At 53.6% G+C, this 20691-nt stretch overlaps 3 long non-coding RNA genes across 4 annotated transcripts in view; all 3 read right to left on the reverse strand.

Moving 5' to 3' along the window:
• Positions 1–4570: 4570 nt before the first annotated feature.
• Positions 4571–20691, reverse strand: part of LOC127463899 (uncharacterized) — a 28950-nt gene continuing 12829 nt past the window's right edge. Inside the window, exons 4-7 of the long non-coding RNA XR_007901069.1 lie at positions 6540–6578; positions 5922–5995; positions 5724–5817; positions 4571–4894 (exon numbers count right to left, since the gene is read on the reverse strand). This is a non-coding gene — a long non-coding RNA (uncharacterized LOC127463899). The remainder of the gene's footprint in view (positions 4895–5723; positions 5818–5921; positions 5996–6539; positions 6579–20691) is intronic.
• LOC127463901 (uncharacterized) lies at positions 9190–17405 on the reverse strand. Of its 2 annotated transcripts, XR_007901071.1 has the most exons (3): positions 17118–17405; positions 15881–16945; positions 9190–12492 (listed from the first exon to the last, which is right to left on the reverse strand). It is a non-coding gene; the product is annotated as an uncharacterized LOC127463901 (long non-coding RNA). The 2 variants fall into 2 exon arrangements; XR_007901070.1 differs by having other exon boundaries at positions 15881–17405.
• LOC127463903 (uncharacterized) lies at positions 18601–19619 on the reverse strand. The gene is made up of 2 exons (XR_007901073.1): positions 19221–19619; positions 18601–18799 (listed from the first exon to the last, which is right to left on the reverse strand). It is a non-coding gene; the product is annotated as an uncharacterized LOC127463903 (long non-coding RNA).

The following is a 20691-nucleotide window of genomic DNA, read 5'->3' on the forward strand; positions in this document are numbered from 1 at the left end:
CTTCAGCTGCTTAAAGGCTGCCCTTGCACCATCTATTCAAAAAGTCGCCATAACAGTCTTACCACACATCCCGAGGGAGCAATGCAGAGTCCAGCCCGTCCCACCATTCCCAGCAAGGCAGTTCATGGGCTGTCTGGGGCTCAGGGAGGAGTCACGGGGCTTCTCTTCTTCCTGCCTGCTTGCCCCATTTTCTCCTGCAAAAGCAAAGCTTTCTTGGCTTTCCTTGCTCAAGGAGATGCAAAGGCCATCTTTTAAATCCAATACTGGAAACTCCTCCAGGTTGTCATTCAAGGTGCTTCTCTCAGGTCCTGCACTAATCAATCATCTTGTCCACTGGTTTTCTTGGCAGGTTCTTGCATTCACGTCCTACAAGCAAACCAGGAGGAGCCAATTTAGCTGTTCCTGCAACCAATCCAGTCTGGCATTCTGATTTTAAAGGATACTGGGTTGGCCTTACCCATAGAGATCCCACATCAGGGGTAATACCTACAGGTTCTGCCCTCTTCCACTCTCCTGCAGCTCCACTGGCCCACACCACAGGAACAACTGCAGCTGCCACTTCAGTCAGGGCCTTGCTGCTGACAGGAGTTATTCCCTGCACAACAAGAGCTGCTGCTTGGACACATTTAGTTTCAGCAATTACAGTGTCAAGAGCCCCAGTTTTCAATTCCATTTCTGCCTCAACTTTTCCAGCCCATCACTTCCTAGCAGAGGTTTGGGTGAGTTTGGCAAAAACACAAACTGAGGAATTCCCCAATGTTTTCCCAGTTTGACCCCTGTCACACCAATCACCTTAACACTGCCAGTCCATAATTCTCATTCTGCTGTGTTCAGGACTGAGGAAATTGTACTTGTGTCTGAGCAGGACATGTGCAAACCAAATGCTGGGGACTGGAACACACACCTGGCACTCCTGCAGCTCTCACAGTCACATTCCAGAGAAAACAGCCAATTGCACCCTCACTGCTCATTTCTTAATCCCAATCCCACACTTCTTTGGCACTTGGAGCACCACTTTTAGAACCCAATTACAGCCCATTAGAGAGCTCCCTGTCTAGCAGGGACAGGGACCCCTGGGATACTCTCAGCAATGCCTGAATCCATGGCAGGGACCTTGCTTTGAGCTCCCCAGGGCCGGGCACCCCGAGGATCTCCCCGAATAATCCTTTCGGTGCGCGCTGGAGTCCTCGGGGTGCCCCAACCCGGGGGGCACCAACAGCACTGTCCCTCCAGGGGCCAATTTGGTCCCAAAATGCAGGGGGATCTTGCCTGTGTCCCAGACTGGTCCGGAGATCTGAGGCCCTTCCCGAGAAAATCTCGGTGCCGGCGTGAAGGGCCAGAGATCCCTTGGAGCCACGGGAGAGCAGGCACAGAGTCCCTCCTGGGGGGCAATTCTGCTGCCTGAACTCAGCTCTTCAAAGGAGCCTCTAAGACTCAGCTGGTGACTTTTAGAAGCCAGGCATTCCTATACACTGTGAGATATTTTAAGGCTTATCTGACTGAAAAGCATAAAGCTTTTATCATGGACACCTGACCTCCCACAGACAGCTCCTTTCCCCTTTCAGTACAAAATTATTTTCATGGAATCACTCAATAGGAAGTGCCCAGGAACCCCAGACTGTTCTTTCCAGAACAGAAAATAAACAGAAGAACGGAGTTTTGCACAAGTGTAACATACTCCAGAACAGACCTGACTTTAGTTTTACCCTTTGTGTTCAAATATTCCATAGAAAAGCTCCAGCAGGAGAGCTGGTACATTCCCAAGAGTATCCTGGAAGTCCCTTTCACGAGGGCTGGAGGAAAATCGCAGTTGTATGAGTCCCTTGTGCCTGCAGATGCCTGGGGATCCTCTCCATCCACCTCGTGCTCTCCCAACAGCAGAAAGGGTGCTGAGACAGGAGGAAGGAAACCTTTAGCATAAAGCTGGGGAGGAATATAAAGCTTCCTTTCCTGGGGAGCTTTGCGAAGTCTGCAACGAGAAAGGGAAAATTTGCATCTCCTTTGGTACACGTGTCAACAGAGACTGAGACTTTTTGCCTTTTTCAGACAACCGTGCCCCTTTTGGCTCCCTGGCAGCTCCAATGGCACCAGAACCCCCCTTCCTGCACACCCACGGCTGTCACACACAGGCACCCACACACCTTTGCTCCAGCCCACACGTGGCCAACATCTCCCCACCCTAGACATCCCAAGGTCAGTAGTTTTGCTAGAGAGCACAGCAACCCCCCTGTCCTCGCAAACTGCCTCCCTGCAAAAAAGGAATCGTTTTCCTGGACATTTCTCCCACAGTCAAGGTCTTTTCAAACTGCTGTCGTGCCACCAAACCTGCTCAGGGTCCCTCCCGGCTTCTACCTGTCCTTGCATTTAAAGGCATAGGCACATTCTATCTTCCAACAGCAAACCCAGCTCCTCACGGGCAGTAGAAGCCCTGCTCTTACCTGGACAGACTGCCGGGCTCGGCACAGCTGTGGCTCATGGAGCAGCTTCCCAAGGCCGTTCTCTCTCCCAGCAGGAAGCACAACTCGCCTCCACACCAGGGGAAACCACGAGCGAGGCTGCAAATGGACACAGAACGAGCAAAAAGCATTAACGCAGCACCAAAAAACCAAGTTAAAGCAGTCTTTGCCTCATAACCCTGCACGGGGAAAGGGTTTGGGATCCCAAAGCAAACCCTCAGACACCCAGAGAGCACAGGACCCACAGCCATGCCACGGCTCTCCCCGGGGGCACCCGGCAGGTAAGGGGCTTACCCGGGCCCCGCCGCCCAGCACAAGGCGCCCCTAAACGCCCCCGGCTGCCCCGGTGCACAAACCCAGCGGCCAAGGCGCTCTCCCCTCCGCAGCCCGGGCAGCAGCGGGGCCACACCCTCAGCCCCCACACACAACCGCCCCCACCTGCCCCGCCGGCCCTTTATACCGCGGGCTGGCAGCGCTGCCCAATCAGCACTCGAGCGCCTCCGCCCAATCCCAGCCCGCCTGGCCCTGCGGCCCCGCCCCGCCCGCTCAGCCCGGCCCCGGCCCTCGGCGCGGCCCCGGCCCCCGTTCCCTCCGCGCGGCTCCCGCCGCAGCCCCGGCGGGCTGAAAGCCCAGAGCCAACGGGAACTCCAGCCAGCTGCAGGCAGATGTTACTCTGTCCCAGTTTGCCAGGGGTGGGCACGAAGGGGCCCTTCCCCGTTCGGAAGTGGAAGTTGTCCCCTGTGCACAGCCCGCTCTCATCCTCGGCCTCGTGGGAGCCAATTCCCTTGTCCCAGCCCACTTCCTGCAGAGAAGAAAGGGAAAGATTGCACAGAAGGGAGACATTCTTCCCTGGGAGGGTGGGGAGGTGGCCTGGCACAGAGAAGTTGTGGCTGCCCCATCCCTGCAAGTGGCCAAGGCCAGGCTGGAGGTCTATTAGAAGGTGTCCCTGCCTGTGGCAGGGGGTGGAAGGAGATGATCCCTGAGATCCTTTCCAACCCAAACCACTCCAGGATCCCAGGATGATTCCATGCTCTCTCTCTGCATTTCTTTGGCATCATTTCCTCTCAAAAACAACATCTGCGATTTAGTTGATTGCTAAAGCCATCATTTTAAAATCATCTCAGGAATCCAAAGGGACTGGAAAACACTTCATTAAAACTGACTTATTAGGAAATGGTTTGAACCAAGAGAATTAAAATCAGGACAAGAGCCTTAAAAAAATTAAAATGAGGACAAGAGCCCAAGAGAATTAAAATCAGGAGAAATTCACGTTATTCCCCCCCCGCACACCCCGGGACAGACGGGAGGCCGCGAGTCCCGCCCTGCCGCCGGAACCGGCCCTTAACTCGAGCAGGGCGCGCTGCACCGGCACGAGAGCCACTGCGCATGCGTCGCCGGTCCCTCTCCTGCCTGCCCTTACTTACCACGTGATCGCCGGCGTCTTGCCAACGACTGCGCATGCGCCCCCCCCCCCACCCCGCCGCCCGACCGCCCGGCTTCGCTTTCTTACTGCGGCTCCCCCTCCACTTTTCCGGCTCCCTGGGGTTCCCTCACCCACATTTCGGGGTCCCCTTCTCACATTTTAGGGGTGATGACCCCGCAATTTACGGTTCGGGGGGGGGGGGGAGGAGAGGAAACGGGGTGCCCAAGAAGGGGTTTCTTTTTTTTTTTTTTCTCTCTTATTTCATTTTCATTTTATTTCCTTTTTAGTTTTTTTGCCTTTTTTTTTAAATTTTCTTTTTTATATTTCCTTCTTTACTTCGTTTATTTTTTATTCTCTTTATTTTTCATTTTCTCTCCCAGTGCTCCCCAGTAACACCCAGTGCTCCCCAACAACCCTCAGTAACACCCAGTGCTCCCCAGTAACACCCAGTGCTCCTCAACAACCCCCAGTAACACCCAGTGCTCCCCAAAAATTGACCCAAAACCGACCCAAATCACCCCAAAAGCTGACCCAAAACTGACCCCAAAACCTGACCCAAATCATCCCAAAAGCTGACCCAAAACTGACCCCAATCATCCCAAAAGCTGACCCAAATCACCCCAAACAATGACCCCAAACTGACCCCAAAAACTGACCCAAATCATCCCCAAAACTGACCCAAAACTCTGCATTTCTTTGGCATCATTTCCTCTCAAAAACAACATCTGCGATTTAGTTGATTGCTAAAGCCATCATTTTAAAATCATCCCAGGAATCCAAAGGGACTGGAAAACACACAGAAATCATTCCTGCACCCACCAAAGCATTAGGAATTGGAACCCGATTCCCTCATCTCTCTCCTTGTTCTTCTTGGCTGGAAAACCTGATGATCCCCACTGGCTGTTTTTAGGCTGCTTTTCTTCCACAGCTCCTTTCCTCCCGGCTGAAACCTCCTGGCATCTTCAGGCCTTATCTGGAGGGAAGCCCCTCTGAAGTATTTCCTCTCGTGGCAATTCTGTGGGATGAAGAAGTAAAAAAAGCACATCAAGAGCTCCTTCTACCCCCTTCCCTCGCAAACACCCTCCCAGCTTGTCCTTGGCAGCTCCATCCCCCCGGCAGCGGCACCCGACGCTTCGGCTCCGCTGGGAAAGGGACAGCAAGTGCAGAAGCAAGTTCAGGTCTGGGCAGGGGCTCCCTGGGGAACGGCACTTGAGTGCTTTAGTCCGTGGCCTTTCCTGCTGCCCTCCCTCCTGGAGGCAGAGGATGACCCGTCCCTTGTTTCTCCCACGCTGGCAGACCCAGGTCCTGCTCCTTTGGCCCCACTTTTCTTGGCAGACCCGGCATCATTTCCCAGGGTCCCCAGGAAACTTCTGCACTTGACCCACTGCTAAGTGCAGAGCACAGGGCGAGGGAAGGCCAAATTTCTCGGCACCCACCCCCTGGAATTTCCCTCCTCCGCAGCACGCTCCCGTTCCCGCTGTCTCTGGAGGTGCCCGCACGAGTCCTCCTTCTCCCAGCACCTCAGAGAATGTCCTTTTCACCCAGGTCCTGCTTACCGTCGTCCAACAAAACACGCTGACAACATTTTTCACGATGCCAGTGGAGAGCTATTAGAGCACACTGCACAGGGAAGCTGAGCCTGCCCCATCCCTGCAAGTGTTCCAGGCCAGGCTGGACGGGACTCGCAGCAACCGGGGACAGTGGAAGGTGTCCCTGCCCACGGAAGACAGGCTGGCCTTTGAAGGTCCCCTTCAAACCAAATCGCTCTGGGATTCCCCTCCAAAATCACTCCCAAAGAGACACAGCAACCAAAGCAGAGGGACTGCACTCCCAGCTTTTCTTACCTGCAGGCACACACAGCACAGCACGTTGGACATAAAAGCCACAGGGTTAGTCCTGCCAGAGGCGTCCCACGGCGACCGAAGGGAAAGAGGCAGCCTGGGAACACGGAGTAAAAGACACCTTAATTAGGACTACCCTGAGCCATAGCCAGGTCATTCCCACAGACAGCTTCACCGTCCAGTCCCACAAAAAGCACTGACCTCCCAGGGCCTCAGTTAGGATGGCTCCTGACGCTGACACCTCCGTTTGCCCCGGGGGGTCAAGAATAACATGCCTGGGAAGAAGTCACCCCCAACAACAAAAAGGGAAAATTAGTGAAGCACGGGGTCCTCTTCTGACTAGATTGCCACCAGCATTCCAGAGCAGATGACACGACTGTTCTGTTACAGACGAGAAAAGCCTGTTCTCCCAAACAAACAGCGAGGAGATTTATGGGCACGCCTGAACATTTCCTGTGAGGAACTTTTTGTAACTAAGGAGCAGGTGCTGTCTTGAGTTGAAGGCATCAATTTGACAGACACTTAGGACAGCAAACTCTTCAGCAGAGCAATTAACTGCAGCCTATTTGAACAGCAGGGGAGAGAAAACGACAGTCGAAGGGAAGACAAGAAAAGCAGAACTGGAATCAGCAGACTTTTCTTCCATCTCTCCCGAGGAAGTCTAGTTTGTCTGTTCTAATAATTCTATGCCCTTTTCTACATGAAACTTAGAGCAAGGCTGAAAAAACAACTAGAAAACACGGAGAGAAGCTTTTTAGAATTTCACGTGATTTTCCCAAACCGATGCCAGAAAAGCAGAACTCGGTAGAATGTACTCACCTCGAGGCCTTTGGTCTTTTCTTCCCTAAGCTTCGTCACCTGATTGAAAAAGCAGAGTAGACTCGGTATTTAGGCTCCCAACAGGAAAACTTCCCCTTCATTTCCTAAAAGAAACTACATTAATCTGCACAGCTGCAGGCGCGTGTCCAGCTGTTAAAGCCTTTCAGCTTTTCGGAGGGTGAGAATGCCCTGCTAAGGAAGGCTGAAAACTGCTCGGAGCCTGCACAGGTCCAAGAGCCCCTTGATTTTGTCTGTGTTCCAGTCCCGGGCTAAAGAAAGGGCAGAAGAAGCGCAGTTGTTCCTTGCCTCTTCCCTAAGAGGTTCGGCCAGGTGCTGGGCCAGCCCGGGCACTCCGGGGGAAGGCCGGCAGTGCCCAAGCAGCGCCGCTTTGCCAGGGGCGTCGCTTGCAAGAGCGCCGCCGAGCGCCGGGCCCTGCCTCACAGTCGCCGCCTGGCGGACACGGCCGGGAGCGGTACTGCAGCCGCGCGCCTCCCCCCCCCCCCCCCCCTCCTTGGCGAGACCCGCGGCGCCTTTGGACGCGCCCAGCTTACCCCGGGGTCGATCTCCGTCGAATCTGCCGCCGTGGGTCGCTTCCGGGGGGGGAAGGCGGCGGCGCAGCCCCGATAGCATCTCCAGGGCACGGCGGGAGCGAGCGGGGCAGAAGCGGGGGCAGGGGCGGGAGCGGGAGCGGAGCGGGGCGAGAGGGCGGCGCGACGTGCGCGCCATGCGGTCCTCGCGCGCCGCGGCCCCGAGACGGGGGCTGCCGGCGCCGGTGCCTGCCGCCGCCCACGAACCTGCCGCCCGCGCCCGGCGCCGCCGAGCGCCCCGCCCTGTCCCCGCAGCGGGAAGCAGCGCGGCGAGACGGCGCTGCGGGCGCGGGGTGGGGGTCCGGGTCGCGGCGGAAGCCTCTCGCCGCCATCTTTAGTGTGGTCGTTCCGGTCCTGGCGGCGCCATCTTTACTGTGGGCTTGGCGAACTTCCGGGCCGGGGCCGCCATCTTTAGTGTGGTCGTTCCGGTCCTGGCGGCGCCATCTTTACTGTGGGCTTGGCGAACTTCCGGGCCGGGGCCGCCATCTTTAGTGTGGTCGTTCCGGTCCTGGTGGCGCCATCTTTGCTATGGGCTTGGCGGACTTCCGGGCCGGGGCCTTGGAGGACTTCCGGTCGCTCACTACTTCCGGTGACCGAGTTTACCCAAATTAGCGTCCCTCCTCGCTAATTTCTGCGCTTTCACCCCAAGAAATCTTCACGTTATTCCCCCCCCGCACACCCCGGGACAGACGGGAGGCCGCGAGTCCCGCCCTGCCGCCGGAACCGGCCCTTAACTCGAGCAGGGAGCGCTGCACCGGCACGAGAGCCACTGCGCATGCGTCGCCGGTCCCTCTCCTGCCTGCCCTTACTTACCACGTGATCGCCGGCGTTTTGCCAACGACTGCGCATGCGCTGTTCAAAATTTTTTCAATGCAGTTCCTGTTTTCCGTCAGCAGGTGGCAGTATTTCATCTCAAATATATGTGCAATTCTTTTTCTCTGTCACCAGGGGGCACTGTTGCTATGCGATTTTTTACTTATGGCATTTTTTTTTTGTTTTATAACCGTATTTGTTCGTGTAGTTCTTTTGGGAAATCGGATAATTGGCTTGTGATTGCTGGTGGTTTGAAAATTTACTTGTGTAATTAGGCTCTTCTCCTGGTTTTAATTCTCTAGGCTCTTCTCCTAAGAGAATTAAAATCAGGAGAAGAGCCTAAAAAAAAAATGAAAATCAGGGGAAGAGCCTAAAAAAAATGAAAATCAGGAGAAGAGTCTAAAAATATAAAAATCAGGAGGAGAGCCCAAGAGAATTAAAATCAGGAGAAGAACCTAAGAGAATTAAAATCAAGAGAAGAGCCTAAAAAAATTACAATCAGGAGAAGAGCCTAAAAAAATTAAAATCAGGAGAGGAGCCTGAAAAAATTAAAATCAGGAGAGGGGACTAAAAAAATTAAAATCAGGAGAGGGGACTAAAAAAATTAAAATCAGGAGAGGGGACTAAAAAAATTAAAATCAGGAGAGGAGCCTAAAAAATTAAAATGAGGAGAAGAGCCTAAAAAAATTAAAATCAGGAGAGGAGCCTGAAGGAATTACAATCAGGAGAGACCCAGAACTCACCCAAGTCTCCCCAAAAAACTACCAGAAACTGATTCAAATCTCCCCAAAAATGACCCAGAACTCACCCAAATCTCCCCAAAAAGTGACACAAAAACTGATCCAATTCACTCCAAAAATTGATCCAGAACTGACCCAAAACTGGCCCAAATCACCTCAAAAACTAACTCCAAATTGGCCCAAAACCTGACCTAAAAATGCAAAAAACCCCCCCCAAAACTGACCCAAAATGATACAAAATCAGCCCCAGATATGACCAGAAACTGACCCCAAAACCCCAAAACACTGACACCAAGACTCACCCAAATCTCCCCAAAAAAATGACCCAAAAGTCAGCCCAATCACCCCAAAAAATGACCAGAAACTGACCCAAAATTACCACAAAAATAAACCCAAAACTCACCCAAATCATCCCGAAAAATGACCAGAAACTGACCCAAATCTCCCCCAAAAATGACCAGAAACTCACTAAAAATAACCCCCAAAAATGATCAGAAACTGACACAAATCTCCCCAACAAATGACCCAAACTTTATTTCTTTTCTTAGCAACAAATCCCTTCCTTTGCTCCCCTCTGGCCCTGCCCACACGGCCCCAGTTCAGCTCTCAGTGAGTTCTTGCTTCTGGGCAGCGACTCCTCTGCCTCTTGCTGGGGCGGCAGCAGCTCCTGTGCCGGCAGGGAGAGGGACCCCGAGCCAGGAGAGGGACCCCGAGCCACGAGAGGGACCCCGAGCCACGAGAGGGACCCCGAGCCACGAGAGGGACCCCAGAGCCCCTACAGAGACCCCAGAGCCATTATAGGGACCCCAGAGCCACGATAGAAACCCCAGAGTCCCTACAGAGACCCCAGAGCCATTATAGGGACCCCAGAGCCACGATAGAAACCCCAGAGTCCCTACAGAGACCCCAGAGCCATTATAGGGACCCCAGAGCCCTCCAGAGCCCCTATAGAGACCCCAGAGCCCCTATAGAGACCCCAGAGCCATTACAGGGACCCCAGAGCCCTCCAGAGCCCCTTGCTGGGTCACAGCCCCTCTTCTCCCGCCCAAACCCACCTTTCTGGCTGCAGCTGCTTTTCTTCTCTGGCTCCCCCTTCCTTCCCCAGGGAGCTTTGCCTTGTTCTTTGGCCAGGCTCCAGCTGCAGCTCAAGGGCAAAGCTGCAACTACAATTCCCCCTTCGGGTTTTTCACCTGAAAAACAAAGGCTTGGGCCAAACTCTGACCAGTCACTCGCTGAACACGAGACATCAAACAGGGCACACAGAATAAAATGCATCCAACTCTAAATCATGTTACAATGACTGTCCACCCCAATCCAGCACTGACATTAAAAACCTTCAAGCAATCAAAAAGACCTCCAAACATCCCTTAGATAGAGAAAAGCACACCAGGAACGAATGCAAAAAGAAAAATTCCAAACAATGCTCAATTAAATAACCATGGACTGATATAAAACATGTTTAGGGAACTTAAACCACTTCTTCCCATTATTCTCCATCAGAAATTACCCTTATTTAAGTTCTCCTTTTAACACTTCATTAAAACTGACTTATTAGGAAATGGTTTGAACCAAACTTCATAACTTGATGACTCCAGGGTTTGTGCTCCTTGACTTTGGCCTGAAGGGGTTTGGAACACAGGCTTTGTTCTGGAGAGCTTTTCCCCAATCTACAAACCCTTCTGCAAATGGGACTCCCTTCCCTCAGGGTTCGGTGGCCTCTGGTTTTCCTGAAGGCTGGGGGGGATCTGGGAGCCAAATCCCAAGGGATCCAGCCCAGCTCTGCACACACACACACACACACATTTCCAGCTGGTCACAGTCTCACGGGGGCCACCACCACTCAGCACATTTGCACACAAACAGCCCTCTGAGTTCCTGGCACTGGGTCTGATGGACTAAGAAATGATCAGTCTGGTGGTTTGCCCTCAGAGGAGTAAGATCCAATGATGCATTTCTATTTTCATGACAATATAACCTGGAAAACACAAACATATTTCTGCTTCATGTGCAATTTAAAATTCAAAGACACAGAAACATTCCTAGAGTTCAAGTCCCCAGGTTTGGTTCCAAATGTCACTCGGTCCCCCTGGGACAAGAACAGCGGCACACACGGACTCAACAGCCCTGCACAAGCCCAGGAGTGGGGGGGAAATATCCTTGAGAGCACTGCTGCATTTCAAAAAGAAGTCAGTCACATCAACTCTGTAACAAATAAAAAAGAGAAGCCAAAATAAATAACTGTAGACAGGGTATCAAGTACCTTGAGAATACCAATAAGAAAAAACTAAGAATAAAGGCATCTATTTGAAGTACAAAGAGTTTGGGAGACACCATTTGTTTGCCACAAAGCCTTTATTTTGTTGGCTCTTCTATAGTTAGAACCCAAACCTTACCCTCCCACAAAAAGCAGAAAACCTCTTCAGAGAGTTAGGAGATGGAGTCAGTTTGGATTAATGGGAAGAACATCTCTGGAGACAAAATAAAGCAGAGAAAATAACCCCATCCTCAACAACAGAGCTGCCTCCCCACTGCCTGCCCCTGGACACTTGCTCTGGGGGTGACAGAGCCTGAAGTCTCCTGCCTAGTCCTGGGCAATACTTCCTGGGGACCACAGCACCACTGAGTTCCTAAAAATATCACAGCTTGGGCAGGTGCTTGGATTTTGTCTGGATTAATCCCCCCTTCCTTTCCAGGTGCTGCCCTACTCATTGTAATGGTGCTTGTACTCCCTGAGCCATTCCCTCCCCCATCCAACCATCCCTTGTGCCCTCTCTGACAAGGACAGTGGGTCCAGGTGTTCTGCCACGCTCCCAGGGCACAGGGGGGGACTGTGGAGCCACCCTCGAGGGGGGAAACGTGCCCTGCCTGCCCTGCCCAGGGAAAGGGAACTGCCCCAGTGCTCCCCAGCACAAGGCACCCTTGGAAATATCCACTGCAATGGGACACTCAGGGACAGCAACAAGCACTGCACGAGGCTGCTCTGGCACAGGGCCAATTTTAGCCTCAGCTTTTCTCTGGACCACTTCACTTTGTTTGCCACCTCATCCTGCAGTCAGAACTTGCTGTCCTTGCAACCTTTCAGGGTGACCAAAAATGAGAGAGGCCTCTGCTCCAGCACCCACAAGGGCCTGATCCATCTGACAGGATCCATTTTTCCAGGGAATTCAAAGCTCCACCTGAGGACTAGGGTCTTTTCTCACCCATCCCTGTGCTGCAGCTTGGCCTCCATCTCACTGTGCTTTCAGTTCCCTGCATGGTTGAACACTGGCAGCCCTGGCCCTGGGCGGAGCTCGGCATCCTGATCCCATCCCTCCTGGCCCCCGGAACCGCTGACTCAGCAATGGGGGGCCCTCCATTGCCAAGGGCACGGGCCCGGCGGGGCTCACGGGGGGAGCAGGAGGGCGAAGGCTCCAGCCCTGCTGCTACAACCTTCCACCACTACAGCCAACAGAGGAGCCTCTCCAGCCCTGCCTCCCAAGGCATCCTCAACAAACCCAGCCCAGCTCCACAGGACAAACTGCTCCCTGTCTGCCCAGGCCAGTCTAATCCCAGAGGCTCCCAGGGTCATGCAAAACAACTGCCCAGGAGATCAGAGACCCCAGTCCATCTCTTCCTAGCACAGGTTTGGGTTAGTTTGGCAAACAGACCAACTGAGGAATTCCCCAATGTTTTCCCAGTTTGACCCCTGTCACACCAATCACCTTAACACTGCCAGTCCTTCATTCTCCCTCTCTTGGGTTAAGGACTGAGCAAGTTGGACCTGTGTCTGAGCAGGACATGTGCAAACCAAATGCTGGGGACTGGAACACACACCTGGCACTCCTGCAGCTCTCACAGTCACATTCCAGAGAAAACAGCCAATTGCACCCTCACTGCTCATTTCTTAATCCCAATCCCACACTTGTTTGGCACTTGGAGCACCACTTTTAGAACCCAATTACAGCCCATTAGAGAGCTCCCTGTCTAGCAGGGACAGGGACCCCTGGGATACTCTCAGCACTGCCTGAATCCATGGCAGGGACCTTGCTTTGAGCTCCCCAGGGCCGGGCACCCCGAGGATCTCCCCGAATAATCCTTTCGGTGCGCGCTGGAGTCCTCGGGGTGCCCCAACCCGGGGGGCACCAACAGCACTGTCCCTCCAGGGGCCAATTTGGTCCCAAAATGCAGGGGGATCTTGCCTGTGTCCCAGACTGGTCCGGAGATCTGAGGCCCTTCCCGAGAAAATCTCGGTGCCGGCGTGAAGGGCCAGAGATCCCTTGGAGCCACGGGAGAGCAGGCACAGAGTCCCTCCTGGGGGGCAATTCTGCTGCCTGAACTCAGCTCTTCAAAGGAGCCTCTAAGACTCAGCTGGTGACTTTTAGAAGCCAGGCGTTCCTTGCTTACAACACCCTGCCATGATCCCAGCCCCACGGGGGTCCTGGCAATCCGCTCCCAAAGGGCACACGGAGGGGTCTCCACTGCAGCTGATGGGAGGGGTCAGCATGACAGGAGGGTTCATTTTCCTTCCCTGCATTCCTGTTGCACATTCAGGACACTCCCAACACCTGTTCCCATCTACACAAACCCTTATAAGTTCTCTGAGGGGCTCCATTGGGGGTCTCTGGTGGTCACCTGTGCCTGCAGACCCCAAAGTTCTCAGTGACCACCTTATCAACTTCAAGACAACTCACCTGGTTGTAGAGGAGCTTGGTGCTGCTTGGCTGCTGCCTCAGTTCCCTTCTTCATTCTTTCTTGACTTTGCTTGCTCAGTCCCTTTAAGTTCCTTGGCTCAGCTCCATGCACTTTCTAGGGAACATCCCACTGCAAAAACTACCAGTTCTTGGTACATCTCCTAACTCAGATATCAGGGAGTGAGGCAGAAATCAACTCATCCAGGGCACTGCCTCCAAATATTGGGACAAAAACACCATAACATTCCATGGCTCCCCTTGGCAAATCAACCCCAAACTGCTCAGACACAAACAACACCCTGCACACTACAACAATCTGGCACTGCTGGTTCAACCCGGCCAAGTCAGTTGGGAAACGACACAAGGTCAACTTCCTTCCAAGTTTCAGTTATGACACAAAAGTCAGGGAGATCACAGACTCCCCCACAGAGTTTTACTCTGAGGAGAGAAGGAAACCAAAGCCATCCCCAGGGCTGCAATAGCTCAGGCTCCCCAAAAGGCCCAGGGGCTTCGGGTTTCTGAGGGGCTTCACCGAGGGCCTTCCCAGGTCTGCTCTGTCTGGAGCCCTCCAAGTCCTCAGTGCCTGCCTGAGGAACCTCAACACAACTCACCTGCTTACACAGCAACTTGGTGCTGCTTGCCTGCTGCCTCACTTCCCTTCTTCCTTCTTTCTTCACCTCCCTTGCTTGGTCCCTTTCAATCCCTGGGCTCAGCTCTGTGCACTTTCCAGGCTCCATCCCACTGCAAAAAGGATTAGCCCTTGTTACATCTCAACACTCAGAGAGCATTCCCCCTTTTTTCTTAACACTGGGCCATCAGGCCAGGGTCTCATTATTTAAAGCACAGTTTGACTCCTCAGTGACAACAACAGCTACAGCCCTGAATCCTAACACAGGCTGAGACACAAACACGGATGGGAACTCTTAAGGATCCACTTTGTCCTGCTCACCAATCAAAAGGAGCTTTCTGAACTCAAGAATAACAGACCCCAGGTCCTTTTACTGCAACTTTACCTGCTATAAATGTGACCCACCAGACCTGCAAAGGGCCTTCCCACTTCACCTGCAGGGCTGGCAGTGCCACCACTGGACACGGCCCCAGTGGCTGGGCAGGAACGGAGGGGCTGGGGCGTCCAATCCATCGGCCCAGGCGGCACCAGGAGTTCCTGCAGTTCCTGAGGGGAGAGCCTCAAGCCAACAAAGGATTAGGAAGAATATTTTAAACTTCAATGTGTCTATCTCCTGGAATATGGGGACTTTGATAAGTCCTACTGGTGCAACAAGGACACACTCAAGGCTATCTATTAAAAGGATCTACCAGCACTCAAAAGCTATCACTGTCCTTCTGTCAGGGGGAACGCAGCAAACTCTCTTTGCCAGGAGCCTCCAGGAGGACTTCCAGCTTTTGGGGCTCCCTTTTAACCATTTTTCCCATAACTGGAGCTGGGACTATCACCTGCCCTACAGGGGGAACAGCCCACAAAGTTCACCATCAGGGATGCCATTAACTGAATGTCCCTTCTCAGGGGGGGTCACTGCACACCTTGGCCTTTGTTTGCCCTCCCCACCAAAGATGCTTCCAACAGTTCTGACACATCTGGCAGACCCAGAGCTCTCCTCAGGGAATGCTTCAGCTGCTTAAAGGCTGCCCTTGCACCATCTATTCAAAAAGTCGCCATAACAGTCTTACCACACATCCCGAGGGAGCAATGCAGAGTCCAGCCCGTCCCACCATTCCCAGCAAGGCAGTTCATGGGCTGTCTGGGGCTCAGGGAGGAGTCACGGGGCTTCTCTTCTTCCTGCCTGCTTGCCCCATTTTCTCCTGCAAAAGCAAAGCTTTCTTGGCTTTCCTTGCTCAAGGAGATGCAAAGGCCATCTTTTAAATCCAATACTGGAAACTCCTCCAGGTTGTCATTCAAGGTGCTTCTCTCAGGTCCTGCACTAATCAATCATCTTGTCCACTGGTTTTCTTGGCAGGTTCTTGCATTCACGTCCTACAAGCAAACCAGGAGGAGCCAATTTAGCTGTTCCTGCAACCAATCCAGTCTGGCATTCTGATTTTAAAGGATACTGGGTTGGCCTTACCCATAGAGATCCCACATCAGGGGTAATACCTACAGGTTCTGCCCTCTTCCACTCTCCTGCAGCTCCACTGGCCCACACCACAGGAACAACTGCAGCTGCCACTTCAGTGGGGGCCTTGCTGCTGACAGGAGTTATTCCCTGCACAACAAGAGCTGCTGCTTGGACACATTTAGTTTCAGCAATTACAGCGTCAAGAGCCCCAGTTTTAAATTCCATTTCTGCCTCAACTTTTCCAGCCCATCACTTCCTAGCAGAGGTTTGGGTGAGTTTGGCAAAAACACAAACTGAGGAATTCCCCAATGTTTTCCCAGTTTGACCCCTGTCACACCAATCACCTTAACACTGCCAGTCCATAATTCTCATTCTGCTGTGTTCAGGACTGAGGAAATTGTACTTGTGTCTGAGCAGGACATGTGCAAACCAAATGCTGGGGACTGGAACACACACCTGGCACTCCTGCAGCTCTCACAGTCACATTCCAGAGAAAACAGCCAATTGCACCCTCACTGCTCATTTCTTAATCCCAATCCCACACTTCTTTGGCACTTGGAGCACCACTTTTAGAACCCAATTACAGCCCATTAGAGAGCTCCCTGTCTAGCAGGGACAGGGACCCCTGGGATACTCTCAGCAATGCCTGAATCCATGGCAGGGACCTTGCTTTGAGCTCCCCAGGGCCGGGCACCCCGAGGATCTCCCCGAATAATCCTTTCGGTGCGCGCTGGAGTCCTCGGGGTGCCCCAACCCGGGGGGCACCAACAGCACTGTCCCTCCAGGGGCCAATTTGGTCCCAAAATGCAGGGGGATCTTGCCTGTGTCCCAGACGGGTCCGGGGATCTGAGGCCCTTCCCGAGAAAATCTCGGTGCCGGCGTGAAGGGCCAGAGATCCCTTGGAGCCACGGGAGAGCAGGCACAGAGTCCCTCCTGGGGGGCAATTTGCCTGCCTGAAAACAGCTCTTCAAAGGAGCCTCTAAGACTCAGCTGGTGACTTTTAGAAGCCAGGCATTCCTATACACTGTGAGATATTTTAAGGCTTATCTGACTGAAAAGCATAAAGCTTTTATCATGGACACCTGACCTCCCACAGACAGCTCCTTTCCCCTTTCAGTACAAAATTATTTTCATGGAATCACTCAATAGGAAGTGCCCAGGAACCCCAGACTGTGCTTTCCAGAACAGAAAATAAACAGAAGAACGGAGTTTTGCACAAGTGTAACATACTCCAGAACAGACCTGACTTTAGTTTTACCCTTTGTGTTCAAATATTCCATAGAAAAGCTCCAGCAGGAGAGCTGGTACATTCCCAAGAGTATCCTGGAAGTCCCTTTCACGAGGGCTGGAGGAAAATCGCAGTTGTATGAGTCCCTTGTGCCTGCAGATGCCTGGGGATCCTCTCCATCCACCTCGTGCTCTCCCAACAGCAGAAAGGGTGCTGAGACAGGAGGAAGGAAACCTTTAGCATAAAGCTGGGGAGGAATATAAAGCTTCCTTTCCTGGGGAGCTTTGCGAAGTCTGCAACGAGAAAGGGAAAATTTGCATCTCCTTTGGTACACGTGTCAACAGAGACTGAGACTTTTTGCCTTTTTCAGACAACCGTGCCCCTTTTGGCTCCCCGGCAGCTCCAATGGCACCAGAACCCCCCTTCCTGCACACCCACGGCTGTCACACACAGGCACCCACACACCTTTGCTCCAGCCCACACGTGGCCAACATCTCCCCACCCTAGACATCCCAAGGTCAGTAGTTTTGCTAGAGAGCACAGCAACCCCCCTGTCCTCGCAAACTGCCTCCCTGCAAAAAAGGAATCGTTTTCCTGGACATTTCTCCCACAGTCAAGGTCTTTTCAAACTGCTGTCGTGCCACCAAACCTGCTCAGGGTCCCTCCCAGCTTCTGCCTGTCCTTGCATTTAAAGGCACGGGCACATTCTATCTTCCAACAGCAAACCCAGCTCCTCACGGGCAGTAGAAGCCCTGCTCTTACCTGGACAGACTGCCGGGCTCGGCACAGCTGTGGCTCATGGAGCAGCTTCCCAAGGCCGTTCTCTCTCCCAGCAGGAAGCACAACTCGCCTCCACACCAGGGGAAACCACGAGCGAGGCTGCAAATGGACACAGAACGAGCAAAAAGCATTAACGCAGCACCAAAAAACCAAGTTAAAGCAGTCTTTGCCTCATAACCCTGCACGGGGAAAGGGTTTGGGATCCCAAAGCAAACCCTCAGACACCCAGAGAGCACAGGACCCACAGCCATGCCACGGCTCCCCCCGGGGGCACCCGGCAGGTAAGGGGCTTACCCGGGTCCCGCCGCCCAGCACAAGGCGCCCCTAAACGCCCCCGGCTGCCCCGGTGCACAAACCCAGCGGCCAAGGCGCTCTCCCCTCCGCAGCCCGGGCAGCAGCGGGGCCGCACCCTCAGCCCCCACACACAACCGCCCCCACCTGCCCCGCCGGCCCTTTATACCGCGGGCTGGCAGCGCTGCCCAATCAGCACTCGAGCGCCTCCGCCCAATCCCAGCCCGCCTGGCCCTGCGGCCCCGCCCCGCCCGCTCAGCCCGGCCCCGGCCCTCGGCGCGGCCCCGGCCCCCGTTCCCTCCGCGCGGCTCCCGCCGCAGCCCCGGCGGGCTGAAAGCCCAGAGCCAACGGGAACTCCAGCCAGCTGCAGGCAGATGTTACTCTGTCCCAGTTTGCCAGGGGTGGGCACGAAGGGGCCCTTCCCCGTTCGGAAGTGGAAGTTGTCCCCTGTGCACAGCCCGCTCTCATCCTCGGCCTCGTGGGAGCCAATTCCCTTGTCCCAGCCCACTTCCTGCAGAGAAGAAAGGGAAAGATTGCACAGAAGGGAGACATTCTTCCCTGGGAGGGTGGGGAGGTGGCCTGGCACAGAGAAGTTGTGGCTGCCCCATCCCTGCAAGTGGCCAAGGCCAGGCTGGAGGTCTATTAGAAGGTGTCCCTGCCTGTGGCAGGGGGTGGAAGGAGATGATCCCTGAGATCCTTTCCAACCCAAACCACTCCAGGATCCCAGGATGATTCCATGCTCTCTCTCTGCATTTCTTTGGCATCATTTCCTCTCAAAAACAACATCTGCGATTTAGTTGATTGCTAAAGCCATCATTTTAAAATCATCTCAGGAATCCAAAGGGACTGGAAAACACACAGAAATCATTCCTGCACCCACCAAAGCATTAGGAATTGGAACCCGATTCCCTCATCTCTCTCCTTGTTCTTCTTGGCTGGAAAACCTGATGATCCCCACTGGCTGTTTTTAGGCTGCTTTTCTTCCACAGCTCCTTTCCTCCCGGCTGAAACCTCCTGGCATCTTCAGGCCTTATCTGGAGGGAAGCCCCTCTGAAGTATTTCCTCTCGTGGCAATTCTGTGGGATGAAGAAGTAAACAAAGCACATCAAGAGCTCCTTCTACCCCCTTCCCTCGCAAACACCCTCCCAGCTTGTCCTTGGCAGCTCCATCCCCCCGGCAGCCGCACCCGACGCTTTGGCTCCGCTGGGAAAGGGACAGCAAGTGCAGAAGCAAGTTCAGGTCTGGGCAGGGGCTCCCTGGGGAACGGCACTTCAGTGCTTTAGTCCGTGGCCTTTCCTGCTGCCCTCCCTCCTGGAGGCAGAGGATGACCCGTCCCTTGTTTCTCCCACGCTGGCAGACCCAGGTCCTGCTCCTTTGGCCCCACTTTTCTTGGCAGACCCGGCATCATTTCCCAGGGTCCCCAGGAAACTTCTGCACTTGACCCACTGCTAAGTGCAGAGCACAGGGCGAGGGAAGGACAAATTTCTCGGCACCCACCCCCTGGAATTTCCCTCCTCCGCAGCACGCTCCCGTTCCCGCTGTCTCTGCAGGTGCCCGCACGAGTCCTCCTTCTCCCAGCACCTCAGAGAATGTCCTTTTCACCCAGGTCCTGCTTACCGTCGTCCAACAAAACACGCTGACAACATTTTTCACGATGCCAGTGGAGAGCTATTAGAGCACACTGCACAGGGAAGCTGAGCCTGCCCCATCCCTGCAAGTGTTCCAGGCCAGGCTGGACGGGACTCGCAGCAACCGGGGACAGTGGAAGGTGTCCCTGCCCACGGAAGACAGGCTGGCCTTTGAAGGTCCCCTTCAAACCAAATCGCTCTGGGATTCCCCTCCAAAATCACTCCCAAAGAGACACAGCAACCAAAGCAGAGGGACTGCACTCCCAGCTTTTCTTACCTGCAGGCACACACAGCACAGCACGCTGGACATAAAAGCCACAGGGTTAGTCCTGCCAGAGGCGTCCGGCACACCCACGGTGACCGAAGGGAAAGAGGCAGCCTGGGAACACGGAGTAAAAGACACCTTAATTAGGACTACACTGAGCCATAGCCAGGGCATTCCCACAGACAGCTTCACCGTCCAGTCCCACAAAAAGCACTGACCTCCCAGGGCCTCAGTTAGGATGGCTCCTGACGCTGACACCTCCGTTTGCCCCGGGGGGTCAAGAATAACATGCCTGGGAAGAAGTCACCCCCAACAACAAAAAGGGAAAATTAGTGAAGCACGGGGTCCTCTTCTGACTAGATTGCCACCAGCATTCCAGAGCAGATGACACGACTGTTCTGTTACAGACGAGAAAAGCCTGTTCTCCCAAACAAACAGCGAGGAGATTTATGGGCACGCCTGAAAATTTCCTGTGAGGAACTTTTTGTAACTAAGGAGCAGGTGCTGTCTTGAGTTGAAGGCATCAATTTGACAGACACTTAGGACAGCAAACTCTTCAGCAGAGCAATTAACTGCAGCCTATTTGAACAGCAGGGGAGAGAAAACGACAGTCGAAGGGAAGACAAGAAAAGCAGAACTGGAATCAGCAGACTTTTCTTCCATCTCTCCCGAGGAAGTCTAGTTTGTCTGTTCTAATAATTCTATGCCCTTTTCTACATGAAACTTAGAGCAAGGCTGAAAAAACAACTAGAAAACACGGAGAGAAGCTTTTTAGAATTTCACGTGATTTTCCCAAACCGATGCCAGAAAAGCAGAACTCGGTAGAATGTACTCACCTCGAGGCCTTTGTTCTTTTCTTCCCTAAGCTTCGTCACCTGATTGAAAAAGCAGAGTAGACTCGGTATTTAGGCTCCCAACAGGAAAACTTCCCCTTCATTTCCTAAAAGAAACTACATTAATCTGCACAGCTGCAGGCGCGTGTCCAGCTGTTAAAGCCTTTCAGCTTTTCGGAGGGTGAGAATGCCCTGCTAAGGAAGGCTGAAAACTGCTCGGAGCCTGCACAGGTCCAAGAGCC

This window comes from Manacus candei, unplaced genomic scaffold (genome assembly GCF_025592945.1).
Source record: "Manacus candei isolate 608988 ecotype Guabito, Panama unplaced genomic scaffold, ASM2559294v1 h1tg000179l, whole genome shotgun sequence".
NCBI lineage: Eukaryota > Metazoa > Chordata > Aves > Passeriformes > Pipridae > Manacus > Manacus candei.